Source organism: Mus caroli, chromosome 7, assembly GCF_900094665.2.
Source record: "Mus caroli chromosome 7, CAROLI_EIJ_v1.1, whole genome shotgun sequence".
Taxonomy (NCBI): Eukaryota; Metazoa; Chordata; class Mammalia; order Rodentia; family Muridae; genus Mus; species Mus caroli.
In genome coordinates this window covers 132,488,107-132,501,699 of record NC_034576.1, presented here as the reverse complement: position 1 = coordinate 132,501,699, position 13,593 = coordinate 132,488,107, and the positions used below count along the sequence as shown (strand labels likewise).

At 39.1% G+C, this 13,593-nt stretch overlaps 1 protein-coding gene across 4 annotated transcripts in view; it reads left to right on the top strand.

The window, feature by feature from the left end:
- Ate1 (arginyltransferase 1) overlaps nucleotides 1-13,593 on the top strand; it is a 123,640-nt gene that overhangs the window by 19,233 nt on the left and 90,814 nt on the right. The window lies entirely within an intron of this gene.

Sequence of the window (13,593 nt, the reverse complement as noted above, 5' to 3'; positions counted from 1 at the left end):
AGCTGGTTCCTTAGACTCCACCCCACATACAGCTGGTTCCTTAGACTCCACCCCACATACAGCTGGTTCCTTAGACTCCACCCCACATACAGCTGCACCCCACATACAGCTGGTTCCTTTGGGCAGAGAGAGGCATCTCCCTTCCTTCCTCTCTTGCTCAGCACTCATTTGACCTCTGCAGAATTGTTCTGGGTGTTTTTGTGTGTTTGTTTTTTTGACATTCCTGAATAAGTGATTTTGAAAGCACTGTACACAGTTCCAAGCTTTGGTCTTCTAAGATAAATAAATTGGAATGCTGGCTCCCAGGACGCTCCCCCTGACTTCATGATAGTTGTGTGTAAGGTGGTGGTTTCTGCTTCACGTGGGTTCCTTTTCTTGCTGCATCCTCATCCTGGGACTTAATTGTTACTGTACATGCCACGTTGCTGTTCTCTCTGTGGGGCTGGCTGCTGAAAGGGATTTGGGCATGTTGCTTTGTTCTTCCTAGTTGTCAGGTATGTTTTATATGGGGAAAAAAGCTAATTTTTACATGGACTTCAAGAGACATTGTATATACAGTTTCAGTTTTCTTTAGGGGCAAATAACTAGCGTTCCTGTTTTCAGTGAAATAAAAAGAAAAGCCAAAAGTGTTAAATTTTTTTTTTCTTTAAAACAAATTCTTTTCCATGGGAGAACTACTTGCCTTTTTTGCTTTTCTGTTTATGAAATTTAAACTAACAGTCTGTCATGAGTATACAAACTCCATTTTGGCTGTGTTGTCAATCATATAATAACTCCTTAAAATCCAAAAGTTTGTTTTCTTGTTGAGAAATTTGATAAAAGGATAAATATAGCTTTAGATATTCCTGGTAACAGTTCAGTTTTTTTCCTTCAATAGCATCCTTAGGAAAGTATCACGTAGCTGCTCATAGAAAGTCACATAGGGTTCATAGCTCACTCACTCCAGTACATATTTCCAGGATGATTTTCATTCAGGAAGATGTCAGATTTTCAGAAAATAATATTTATAAATAAAATAGGTGATTTGTGACCTACCTTGTGTATAATACAGTATGGAGACAACATTTAAGAATTTTGCTTTCGGGGCTGGAGAGATGGCTCAGTGGTTAAAAGCACTGAGTGCTCTTCCAGAGGTCCTGAGTTCAATTCCCAGCAAACACATGGTGACTCACAACCATCTGTAATGAGATCCGATGCCCTCTTCTGGTGTGTCTGAAGACAGCTGCAGTGTACTCATATACATAAAAACAAATAAATCTTAAAGAAAAAGAGAATACTGGCTTTCTAAAAACCAATAGTTTTATATAGATAAGAGGGTTTTTTTTTTGCTAGAAATTTAATGTTGATTTCTAGAAAAATGCTATTATTTAATAAAAATTACAGTTTTTCTTAAAGTAAATACAGTGACTCTTCTTAATTATCTAAAAGATCTCATACTCACTGATTGCTTTCCCCATTCTCTTAGGAGCGTTATCCAACCCAGAAACGCTGAAGGAGTGGTGTCCTCATGCCTGGGCATCCACCCTCTAAGTGGAACCGTGCTCATTTTTCCTTCGCTTTATCTTTCTGTGTGAAGCATTTTAACTTACACATTTGACATGTCACTCCTAAATTCTTTAGCATGCATTTTCTAAAAGGGAAACATTTTTCTGTATAACACAACATGACTATAATCCTTAGAAAATTTACTTTCATTATTAAGCGTGATGGTGTATAGCTATAGTTCCAGTACTTGGAAGGCAGAGGCAGGAGGATTGCCTTGAGTTTGAGGCTACTCTGGTCTACAATGCTCTTAACTGCTGAGCCTCTTCACCAGCCTCCAACATGTTACTTTTTAAAAATTATGATTTGATGACTATAAAGAGAAGAAAAGGAAAAGTCTGACCATTGGCTGCTCTTGCAAATGACCTATGTTCGATTCCCAGCACCCACATAGCAGCTCACAACTGTCTGTAACTCCAGCTCGGGGACCCAGTGCCCTCTTCTGGCCTCCATGCGCACCAGGCACCCACATAATGCATGGACATACATGGAGGCAAAAACACTCAAGCACATAGAAAAATAAAACTTAAGAAAGTCTCTAAGCTAGTTGGTCTTTTAAGAATCCTGTATTTAGGGTTTATTTACTAGTAATTATAGTTTTCACATTAAATGTTTTTACCTGTGAAAGAATTAAACTGTCCTTAGGTAAATTTATTTATTTCATTGAAAGAAGATCTTACTTATCCCAGGCTGGCCTTAGCTTGCAGTATAGCTAAGGCTAACCTTTAACTTCTCACTATCCTGCTGCTGTCTCCTGATTATGAGATTATAGGTGTCCTAGGCAAGTACTCTATCAATTAAGCTGCAACTCCAGTGCCTGTAGGTGAGTTAAAGAATATTGAGGCATGGGCTGGTGAGATGGCTCAGTGGGTAAGAGCACCCGACTGCTCTTCCAAAGGTCCAGAGTTCAAATCCCAGCAACCACATGGTGGCTCACAACCATCCGCAACGAGATCTGGCGCCCTCTTCTGGAATGTCTGAAGACAGCTACAGTGTACTTACATATAATAAATAAATAAATCTTAAAAAAAAAAAAAAGAATATTGAGACATAATGTCTATACAGAAGAGTATGCATAAGTGCATTTGAATTCTTGAGAAATGGATTACTAGGGCTGGATGCGGTGATACACTACTTTAATCCCAGAGGCTGGTGGGTTTCTGTGTGTTCAAAGCCAGCCTGGGGAACATAATGAGTTCCAGGACAGCCAACTCTGTAGAGAGACCCTGTCTGAAAAACAACAAAACAAAATAAAAAACCAAAAATACCAACCAGCCAAAATGAAACTGATTACTCTGGCTTAGCAGTTCCTTCTTCATTCCTGTCATCACTAGTACTTTCTGGTTTGTTTTCAAAGATTTATTTTCTACATTAAATTGTGTGCATGTGAGGAGGAGTGTGTACGTGTCATTTCTGGTGCCTGCAGAGGACAGAGGAGTTGGGTCTCCCTGGAGCTGGTGTTACAGGCAGTTGTCAGCTGCATGATGTGGTTGCTGGGGACTGAATTTCATTCCTTTGCAAGAGCAGCAAGTATTCTTAACAACTGCCATCTTTCCAGCTCTGGGCCTATAATTAGCTTGTTTTAGTGTGAATGGGGGTATAAGGCTTTTTTTTTTTTTTTTTTTTTTTTTTTTAAATATGTGAAGGTATTTTGCCTACACGCACCTACACAGATGTGTGCAGTGCCTACAGACGTTAAAGAGGTCATTGGATCCTCTGGAACTGGAGTTGACAGTATGATCCTCCATATGGGTACTGGGAGTCGAGCGAGGGCCCTCTGCAAGATCCAGCGCTCTTGACTGCCGAGTCATTTCTCCAGCCTCCAGGACAGTTTTCCTCATTCAGCTGTAAATGCACAACTATAATAACTCACCTTGTTCTTTTCTTTTCTTATTAAAAAAATTTGAGACAGAGCCTCATTATATAGCCGTGGCTAGAGCTGGATATGCCCTATAGACAACTAGACTGGCCTTGAACTCACTGTGATTTACCTCCCTGTGCCTCAGTGCTCCTGCTGTAGTTCAGTATCCCAGTGCTCCCACCATTTCTAACCCACAAAGTTACTGCTCTGTGTCACCTCTTCAGCTTTCTTGCTTTCAGTTCTTGTATTAGTTTGTCAAGTATTCAAATTTGTTTCTTTTTTAATTTTTTGATAATATTTGTTAAAACATGTGCTGTGTACCTCCTAGTAAGGCGCTGTTTCCAAGGCATTGGTGCAGTAGCAACTCAGTGAAAAGTCAGATGGAGATCCCTTGCTTCCGTGAAGCTTCCTTTGGTGTGGAGTAAGACTGGGAGTGGTCAGGGATAGTCATTAAACAAGCATAATGCAGTAGTAGTTTGCAGGTTAGCAGGGCTTATTTTAGAAAAGGTAGATAGAAACATGGTTTAGAAATAGTGGTCATTAGCTGGAAAACCAGGCCACCAAATTTGTTGTTAGTACTTTAGAAAGTGGAAAAAGATGCTTGAGAGATGTTTTGGCAAATAAAACAACTTAAAATATTTACTGTGTTTTAAATTATGTAGATGTGCCTTTGTGTGGGTATTCGAGCACAGTGTGGCTGAGGCCAGAGGTTTCAGACACCCTGGAGCTGGAGTTATTGGCAGCTGTGAGCCATCTAAAGTGGGTTTAGAGACAATGACCTCAGGTCTTGCAAGTGCAGTCCATGCTCCTAACCAAGGAACCATCTCTCTAGACCCCAGACACTTCTTTGTTTCTTCAAGTTCACTGTCACATTGTTTTCTTCAGGGGTTTGTTTGGTCTTTGGTTGAGTACCTGAAGTTTTGGAGCAGTGCTATGCCTGAATACTAGTTGGGTTTAACTTACTAAGTACAAGCATAGTAACTACTGCAAGCAAGCTGTGCACACTTCTATTATTTCTGAAAGTTAAGGAATGGAACGAAATGAAAGATGTGAAATGACTGTTTGGTATGAAAGGGATGGTAGCTCGTTTTGAAAATTTACTCCATTTATTCACTTAGGAGAGGGATTGATTGTAGAGCACGTGCTGTGATGCTTATGTGGAGTTCAGAGAACAGCTTTTAGCTTTGGGGAGTCAGCTCTGCTTGTTTAGATTTGCTTATTTTATTTTAGGTGTTTGCCAGCCTGCATGTATGCGTATACACCATTGGTGCTTATAGAGGTCAGAAGAGGGCATCAGATCTCCTGAAATTGCAATTATGCATGGTTGTGAACCACCATGTGGGTATTGGAAATTGAACCCGAGTCCTCTGCAAGAACAACCAGTGCTCTTAACCTTTCCAGCTCCTGATACTAATTCACGATAAACCATATTGTCTGAGATCAAATGTGTCCAGTAATAAATTTTTTGGGTTGGTGATATGAGGCGATAACAGTTTAATTCCATCTGTTAGGGTCAGCATATTGATGGGCTGAGGAGAACCAAGGGTGAGGTATAAACTGCTCACTTTTCTGCCTTAAACCATAGCCCTCCACTTGTTTCCTGTGTGGCTCTAAGAGAGTTCCCAATCCTTCCGTTGTTTTTGCTGTTAAGTTTTCTATTTGTGCAGAGTGGAGGAGGGAATCCAATACTGTCTATTATGTGAGGAGAAAAGCTAAGATCCTCCCTGTAAGGGCGTCTGACCCAGGTGTGGCTTGCTGATGGTGTGCATTGCTGTCAGGAGTCGGCAGGAGGGCGCACATATCCACACCTCTGATTTTTCCTGAGAGGTTTGCAATCTGGCAGCCATTGAGTTTTTCTCCGCAGCTGTTTCTGACAAACAGCCTGCTCTGCTGCTTACTCCTCTGACCAGAGCTCACTGGCTTTCTCAGGAGGGCCAGGAGCAAACAAATGAGACTCCTGCTCCATTCAGTCAGCATTGGCAAATAAAAGTATTTTCTTGTTGCTTTGTGTTTCCACATACATTAGCATATTCATTTGAATTGAAGGTCACATGCTTTATTTGATTACTCTCTCTTTTTTTTTTTTTCAATGTTGAGAGTTGAACCCAGGGTCTCATATACTTTAGCTGGGCTAAACTCCCAGCCCTAGTTTTGAACTTTAGTATTATTTTTTTTTTCCAAAAGAGGGAAAATAAAATTCATGAACACATAAGAAATTTTTATGCTGTTTTGACTCACCCTGTTACACCACAGGAAATGTGAAGAGTACCGCTAGTGAGCTTGGTATGTGTATTTCTTTTCTTCCCTTAGAACTGCAGAAGAAGGAAGGATAGGTCTCTCCAGGTTTCGTCTGATGGTAGAACTTGCTTAGACTTGGGCTAGTTCTTTTGGTAAATAAATAAATAAATAAATATAGGGTCAATCATTCATATACTTTTGCTTGTTACTCCAATTTAGAAAAATGTTTTGACAGAGCTGAAAGGCACAGCACCCAGCATTGTTACTGTAACACAGAGGCCAGAGAGCTTTGTCTAGTGAACGAGTTTCAGAATTGACAGTTTTTTTAAGAAACAGCTGGAGAGAAATTTAGTTGTTGCCAAATTGTAAATGTTTCAGGAAGAAAAAGGAAATTTTGAATGATGTCTAGAGTTCTTGACAGTTGTCTTCTTATAATAAGTAATTATAATTATAATTTTATTTTCTGAGTGTTGAGAAATTTACCTACAGTGAGTTCCGCACATTTTAGTGCGTGCATAGCTCCTGTGATAGGAGTGATCTTGCTATGAGTGCCATGTGTCTTTAGGCTTTCTCTTCAGGCCTGCTTTCCCATTCACTCTAAGGAGCTTGCGAAGTGAGCAGGCCTTCCTACTGATAATTGATCTAAACAAGGAAGGTTTGTGTTCGTGCTGCAGTAATTTGGTATACCAAATAATTTAGGTAACTGCTTGCATGATTTAAAAGTTGATTTTCTTCTAGTTGGTAACTATGAAAGTCAAGAATAATACTTATCCAGAGTATAATTCTGCCTTCAAGTATGTCCAAAAAGAGAATCTATATTTGTGTTGGTTTATAAATATTGGTGCATCTATTTCTGAGCTCTTATGTAACAGTCATACTGAAATAGCTCAAAAAATTTACATTTACAACATTTCCCCAGCTGGGCAGTGGTGGCGCACGCCTTTAATTCCAGCACTTGGGAGGCAGAGGCAGGTGGATTTCTGAGTTTGAGGCCAGCCTGGTCTACAGATTGATTTCCAGGACAGCCAGGGCTACACAGAGAAACCCATCTCGAAAAACCAACAAAACAAAACAAAACATTTCCGATATTCATTTCCCCTGGGTTATAGAGAAATGTAATTCTTTTATTCACCAAATTATATGAACATTTTAATTTCTTGTATGTTTCTGTCACTATAGTAGAAAGATACCTCAATGAATAAAGCACAGTCTTGTACATTCTAGCTAAGAAATAAAAATAAAAATGAATTTAAATTAGTGTTGGAATAGATGCTGATACACAAGTGTCATTGCTGTATGCTTCTTGGATTCCTTTACATAAACGTGGTAAATGTATTTCTTGTAGGGTTTTGCTGGCGGTGGTTTTTTGTTGTTGTTTTTGTTTTTTTTAAAGACAGGATTTTTCTATATAGCCCTAGCTATCCTGGAACTTGCTCTGTAGACTAGGCTAGTATCAAACTCTGAGATCTGCCTACCTCTTGTGTTCTGAGTGCTGGGATTAAGGCATATGCTACCATGCCTACCTCTGTATCACTAGTTTGAGAAAAGTCTATATTAATTTCCACAGAGACTGGACTAGTTTTTATTCCTACCAGCATAGAAAGACCACTGCAATGAAAGTTTTGCAATGTTGATGAAAGAATCTGAAGAAAGTACTGTGAGTCAGAAAGACTTCCTGTGTTCATAGGTTGGAAGAATTAGAATTGTGGCAGTGATAGCATCCCTATCAAAATTCCAGCATTGTTTTTCATAGAAATAGGGGAAAAAAAATCTTCAAATTCATTTGGAGGCATGAAGATAGCCAAAGCAGTCCTGAGACAAAAGAATATTGATGATTTCAAGTTATATTACAGAGGCATAGTAACCAAACAGTATGATAGTGGTGCAAAAATAGGTTAAGCTGGGGCTGAAGAGATGGCTCAGCACTTAAGAGCACTGACTGCTCTTTCAGAGGTCCTGAGTTCAATTCCCAGCAACCACATGGTGGCGTTCTCTCCCCCCACCCCCATCTGTATGTAAGCAATAGGTTAAGCGGATCTGCAGAACAGAACAGAATAGAAGGTCACATACAACCACACAAGCTAAAATAATCTCATTTTTTTATAAAGATGTAAAAGTATATGCTGGAGAAATGACAACTTTGTTAAAAAAAAATGCATGAGATTAGATTGTTGTCTCACACCCTTCACAGCAAACAACTCCAAATGGATCAGAGATTGATAATAAGACCCTTAACTCTGAAACTACTAGAGAAACTGCTAGAGAAATAGAGAGATGTAGATTAGAAACTATTAGAGAGTAGCAGAAGATGTCCTAATCAGCCATCATTGGGAGGAGAGGCCCTTGCAAAGATTATATGCCTCAATACAGGGAATGCCAGGGCCAGGAAGTGGGAGTGGGTGGGTTGGGGAGCAGGGGGCTGGAGAGGGTATAAGGGACTTTCGGGATAATTGTAAATGAAGAAAATATCTAATAAAAAATTGTTTAAATTAAAAAGAAACTATTAGAGAAAACACTTCAAGATACAGTCATGGGAAAGGGCTTTCTGAATAGGATCCTAGTTGCCTGGGAAATAAGGCCAACAATTGACAAATTGGACCTCATGATAAAAAGCTCTGTACAACAAAGGAAGTAGTTAATTGAATGAAGAGGAAGCTATTCATCTGACAGAATTAATATCTTGAATATACAAAAAACTCTGAACAATATAGAAACAGACAACTTAATCAAAACATGGACTAAGGAGCTAGCAGTTTGTGAAAAAAGAAATACAAATGGCCAATAAACATGAAAAATGTTCCAACCTAACTACCCATCAGAGAGGTACAAATCAAAGCTATATTGAGATTCATCTTACTCCAGTCAGACTGTCAGTCATTAAGAAAATAAATAACATCAAATGCTAATTTTGATTTGTGGGTTTTGTGGTATTTTCTGCTTATCCTCAATTTATATTATTCTGATTTGGGGGGAAGGTATCTTATTTTTCAGGGTTGGCTTGAATTCTGTGTGTGATTGTGCATGTGTGTGTAGAGGGTATCTTCATTCACACTCCACCATATGCTTTGAGATAGGATCTCTCACTGAACCTGTGGTTTTACTGATTATTTTTGAAGCCTCTCTAGGACATATTTAGAGAATTTAGGGATAGAAGATTTCCTTTTAAAGATAACCTAAATCTTAGCTATACAGTATATTGATTTTTATATATCTGAATTCTCCTATAGTCACCATTCAGCATAAATGATAGAACATTTGCTGCATGCTGAGAGGTTTGTTTTCTTTGATCAGTATGCTACCACTCAGAGGCTAGCTACTGTAGAGTATTTTTAATTATTTTGCACAGATAACGAGAATCTTTCAAGAGGCATTTCAAAAGGCAACATCCTGTGGTTGGCCCGTTTGTGAATCCCAAGTGTTATTAATACCAGGATTCTCTTGAAGGATATCATTGGGTAGAAAGCAGAACTCATTTTTTTAAACATTTATTTATTATTATATGTAAGTATACTGTAGCTCTCTTCAGACACCATAAGAGCGACAGATCTCATTACAGATGGTTGTGAGCCACCATGTGGGTGCTGGGTTTTGAACTCAGGACCTCCGGAAGAGCAGTCAGCACTCTTATCCGATGAGCCATCTCTCCAGCCCCGGAAGCAGAACTCATTAAAACAAATTTTTAAGTTAATATTTATTTAAGTTTTATTTTATGTGTTTTTGCATGGAGGTTAGAGGACACCTGGCTGCAGTTAACTCTTGTTTCCATTTGGATCAAACTGGGATTGTAGACTTCATGGTAGCCTAGGTTCCTTTACCAGCTGAACAGCCTCACTTGCTCCAGAAAAGAACTTTTTATTTCTTTTTAAATTTATGTGTATGGTTATTCTGCTTGCATGTATATGTGTGTATCACATTCATGCTTGACATCTATAGGGATCACAAGAGGGCATCAGATCTCCTGGAGCTGGAGTTAGAGGTGGTTGTGAGCCATCATATGGGTTCTAGGAATTGAACCCAGGTCATCTGGAGGAGCAACAAGTGCTCTTAACCACTGAGCCATCTTTCCGACCTCCAATAATTTGAGTTAGTTGGCATGGACCAGTGTTTCTTAAAGTTTTGTGGAGAATTGGTTCTGTGCAGTGTTGATAGAGCTTACATGAAATATAAAGCAAGCACAAGTTTCTTATGATGTAACTTTACAAACACTATACTAAATGAAAGTCAAGAATTTTTTAAACATGGGAGTCCAGAGTCTTTAGACTATCAGGATTCCTTGTAATTGAGGTAAGGCAAAGGTGAGAAAAGGCAGCTGTGGCTGGGAGAATTTATCAATTTACTTAGACCTGGAATCACTGAAATGGATCTGGTGTCTGGCATTTATGGGGCAGCAGCTTGGGACAGTGGTTTGACTGAAATTGGTTTACAGATTCAAAAGAAAAAAGGGCTGGGCTGGGATAGTACATGCATTTAATCCCAGCACTCAGGAGGCAGAGGCAGGAGGTCTCTGAGTTTGAGGCCAGTCTGTCTACAAATTGAGGTCCAGGACAGCCAGGGCTACACAAAGAAACCCTGTTTTGAAAAAAACCAAGCCGGGCGTGGTGGTGCACGCCTTTAATCCCAGCACTTGGGAGGCAGAGGCAGGCGGATTTCTGAGTTCGAGGCCAGCCTGGTCTACAAAAGTGAGTTCCAGGACAGCCAGGGCTATACAGAGAAACCCTGTCTCGAAAAACCAAAAAAAGAAAAAAGAAAAAAACCAAACCAGAGGCACAGTGATTTAAGTGAATCAGATGAGCATATAGATACAAAGCCAGCGAGATCCCAGTTCCACCAGTATTTAATGCATTACAGTGTAAAGATGTTCATTGTCGTCATTTAAGGTTCATTGGGGTTTGATTTGTGCAGAGTTCTGGTCAGAATGTAGTACATATTATTAATCTTTCAACTGATGGTTAACATATGGACTAGAGATATCTAGAACATAAATTTAGGGAATCTTTTTTTTACATCTTTATTGTTTTTTAAATAAAAAATATTATCTAATTGTGTTTTATGTGCATTACTGTGAGGGTATCAGATCCCCTGGAATTGGAGTTCTAGACAGTTTTGAAGTCAGTGCTTTTAACCACTGAGCCCTCTCTCCAGACCCACTTCTTCTCATAATAAACAATCAGTTGTTTTCAGACCTTCATTTTGACTCACTATTATGTACAAATCTGACCCTCTTTCTCTTGAGAGACTTTTAAAAGACACTGTGTCTTTAGGTTGCTCCCAAAGGCTTAACTTTTTTTTTCTTTTTTTTTTTTTTTTTGCAGTATAGTATGTATAAAACTTTGTTCCTTTGTTGAATTAAATTTCTAAGACTTGTACATTCATGAGACACAGATTCATAGCATAAAAATTCTATCCTGCCTGACAACACCAGCTTAAGATAGTGTGAATATAAATTGTAGGTTGTTAGAAAGGAGTCTAAAGTGTGACTCGACACAATGTAGAGTGGTGGCTGATTTAAGACTTCCAAATTCCTGAGAGAGCTGAGGAATGTACCTTGCGGTTGATTCAGATTAATCATGGTACAATTCTAAATAAAGACTTTATAAGATTACCTATAGTGGAGACATAAACTGTGTAGTAAGGAGAGGTCTGGCGCTGTGAGCAGTAGATGCTTTCTGGTTAAACGAGGGGATGCTAGGTAGTTGATCTGAACACTTACAGGACTGGAATTGTACTTGGATGGAGACAGCTTACTGCTTTTTAAAATTAATTGGGCTTTTTCGAGACAGGGTGTCACTATGTAGCTCTTGCTGTCCTGAAACACTTTCTGTAGACCAGGCTGGCCTCAAACCCACAAGAGACCCACCTGCCTCTGCTTTTCAAGAGCCGGGATTAAAGGTGTGCACCATTGTGCATGACGCAAAAAAGATTTTAATGCAGTTTAGCTTTATAAAAATTGCATTTTAATGTTCAGTATATTCTTTAAAACACCAGAGTTTAAACTGTGGTTGCATATTAAACAGCATTTCAAGAACATTAAAAGATTTATCTTTGAAAATTTTTAGTACAAAGATAAAATAGTTGATAATAATTTGACTGTTTTTCTGACAAAATTAGAAGTGTGTACTTCTCTATTCTTTCTTTTCCTCCTTTAAAACAAGTAGCACGTCTCAGTACAAGAAGGAATTTCCTAAATGTAATGTACTTTGGAGGACACTTTGTACTTGGAATACTATTTAGGAAATCATTGTAGGCATTATTTGCCTCTCTAGAGCTGTTAGAAAGTGGTGTGAGGCAGCCTACCGGCGATGGTGAGGGTAGTGGGTACCAGGAGTAGAAATCAGAGTGCCTCTTCCCAAGCAAGGTGAACCAATTGCTAGGAAAAACAAATGTTGATGTAAACTACCTACCTTCCTTTCCTTCCTTTCTCTCTTTCTCTCTCTCTCTCTCTCTCTCTCTCTCTCTCTCTCTCTCTTTCTCTTCCCCCCCCTCCTCCCTCCTTCCCTCCCTCCCTTCCTCCCTTTGTTTAGAAGTTTAAAGGATTTTTAAATTGGAAATGATGCATTGTATGTTGAATTTCGAATATAGACCATAATTGTTGATGCTATTTTATTGGGAGTTTCTACCTCTCTTTCCCATTTAGTTCTCGAGTAAAAGACATAGAAACCTGGTATTTTATTTACAAGCTGCTTGCACTGTGCTGAGCAGGTTCTGAGCTATAATTTGTCACCCGAGTCTTGCTGTTTCATGTGTGTCCTCAGTGCAAGCTTCCTTTGGACATGTGCTCATGGTCCATTCTGCCTCTTGGTGACCTCCTCCCTTCTCCTCCTCCTCCTCCTCTCTTCTTCCTCTTGTGGTTCTTTCTTACCTGAAAACCCCTACTACAGTCCTGCCTTCCTCTCTCTCCTGCACAGTCACAGGCCCTAGCCTTTTATTAATCAATCAGAGACTGGGGAATGGGGAATATTCTTTATAGCACATTGGTTTATCCAGTGCCCCAAGATCAGATTGCAGTCTGGACAGGGCCACAGAGTTCAGCTTCTGAATACATAGCCCACAAGACTAATACCAACAGATATTCTTTGATTGTTATGTCTTAAAATTCAAGATGAGGGACACGAACCATGACTTAGTGGTTAGGAGAGTGTACTTCTTTTCCAGAGACCCTGAGTTTGGCTCTCAGCACGCATGTGGGGTTGCTCACAACTTTTTGTAGCTCCAGCTCCACCTCCAGGGGAGACACATGCATACGGGCATGCTAATTACGGAATACAAAATTTTAAATTTAAGGTAGTTGACAGTTAAAATTTTATACACATTTAAGTGAATTAAATTTATTTACTTAAAATTTACATGTCTGATTGAAAAGCTAAATTTCCAGTTAAGTTTTTCCTGATTTGAATTATACTATAGATTTTTTTTTTTCAGAAAGAATCTTTAAAATGGATAGGTAGATAAGGAATATAGATTGATATAGAAGGTAACTATATTTTGCATCCTATTGTTTCTGGAGTGATGAAATATATTTCTATGAGTCAGTAAGGAACTTTATACAACATGGTAAAAATGTTTATTTTCTCAACAGGACTGACTATTTTGTATAAGCTATTAACTAGCATGAGTGTACCCATGTTAGAAATAGTGAGGGATTAATATGGGTTACTTACTATGGCCGTAGTAACTGATTTTAAAGGACTTAAATATTTAGTAGCTTTAATTTCACAACAAAATTGAACACAGTCATGTTCTTACCTTGAGCAGTGGTTAATGATTGTCTTAGTCAGAGTTTCTATTCCTGCACAGACATCAGGACAAGAAGCAAGTTGGGGAGGAAAGGGTTTATTCGGCTTACACTTCCATACTGCTATTTATCACCAAGGAAGTCAGGACTGGAACTCAAGCAGGTCAGAAGGCAGGAGCTGATGCAGAGGCCATGGAGGGATTTTCTTTACTGGCTTGCC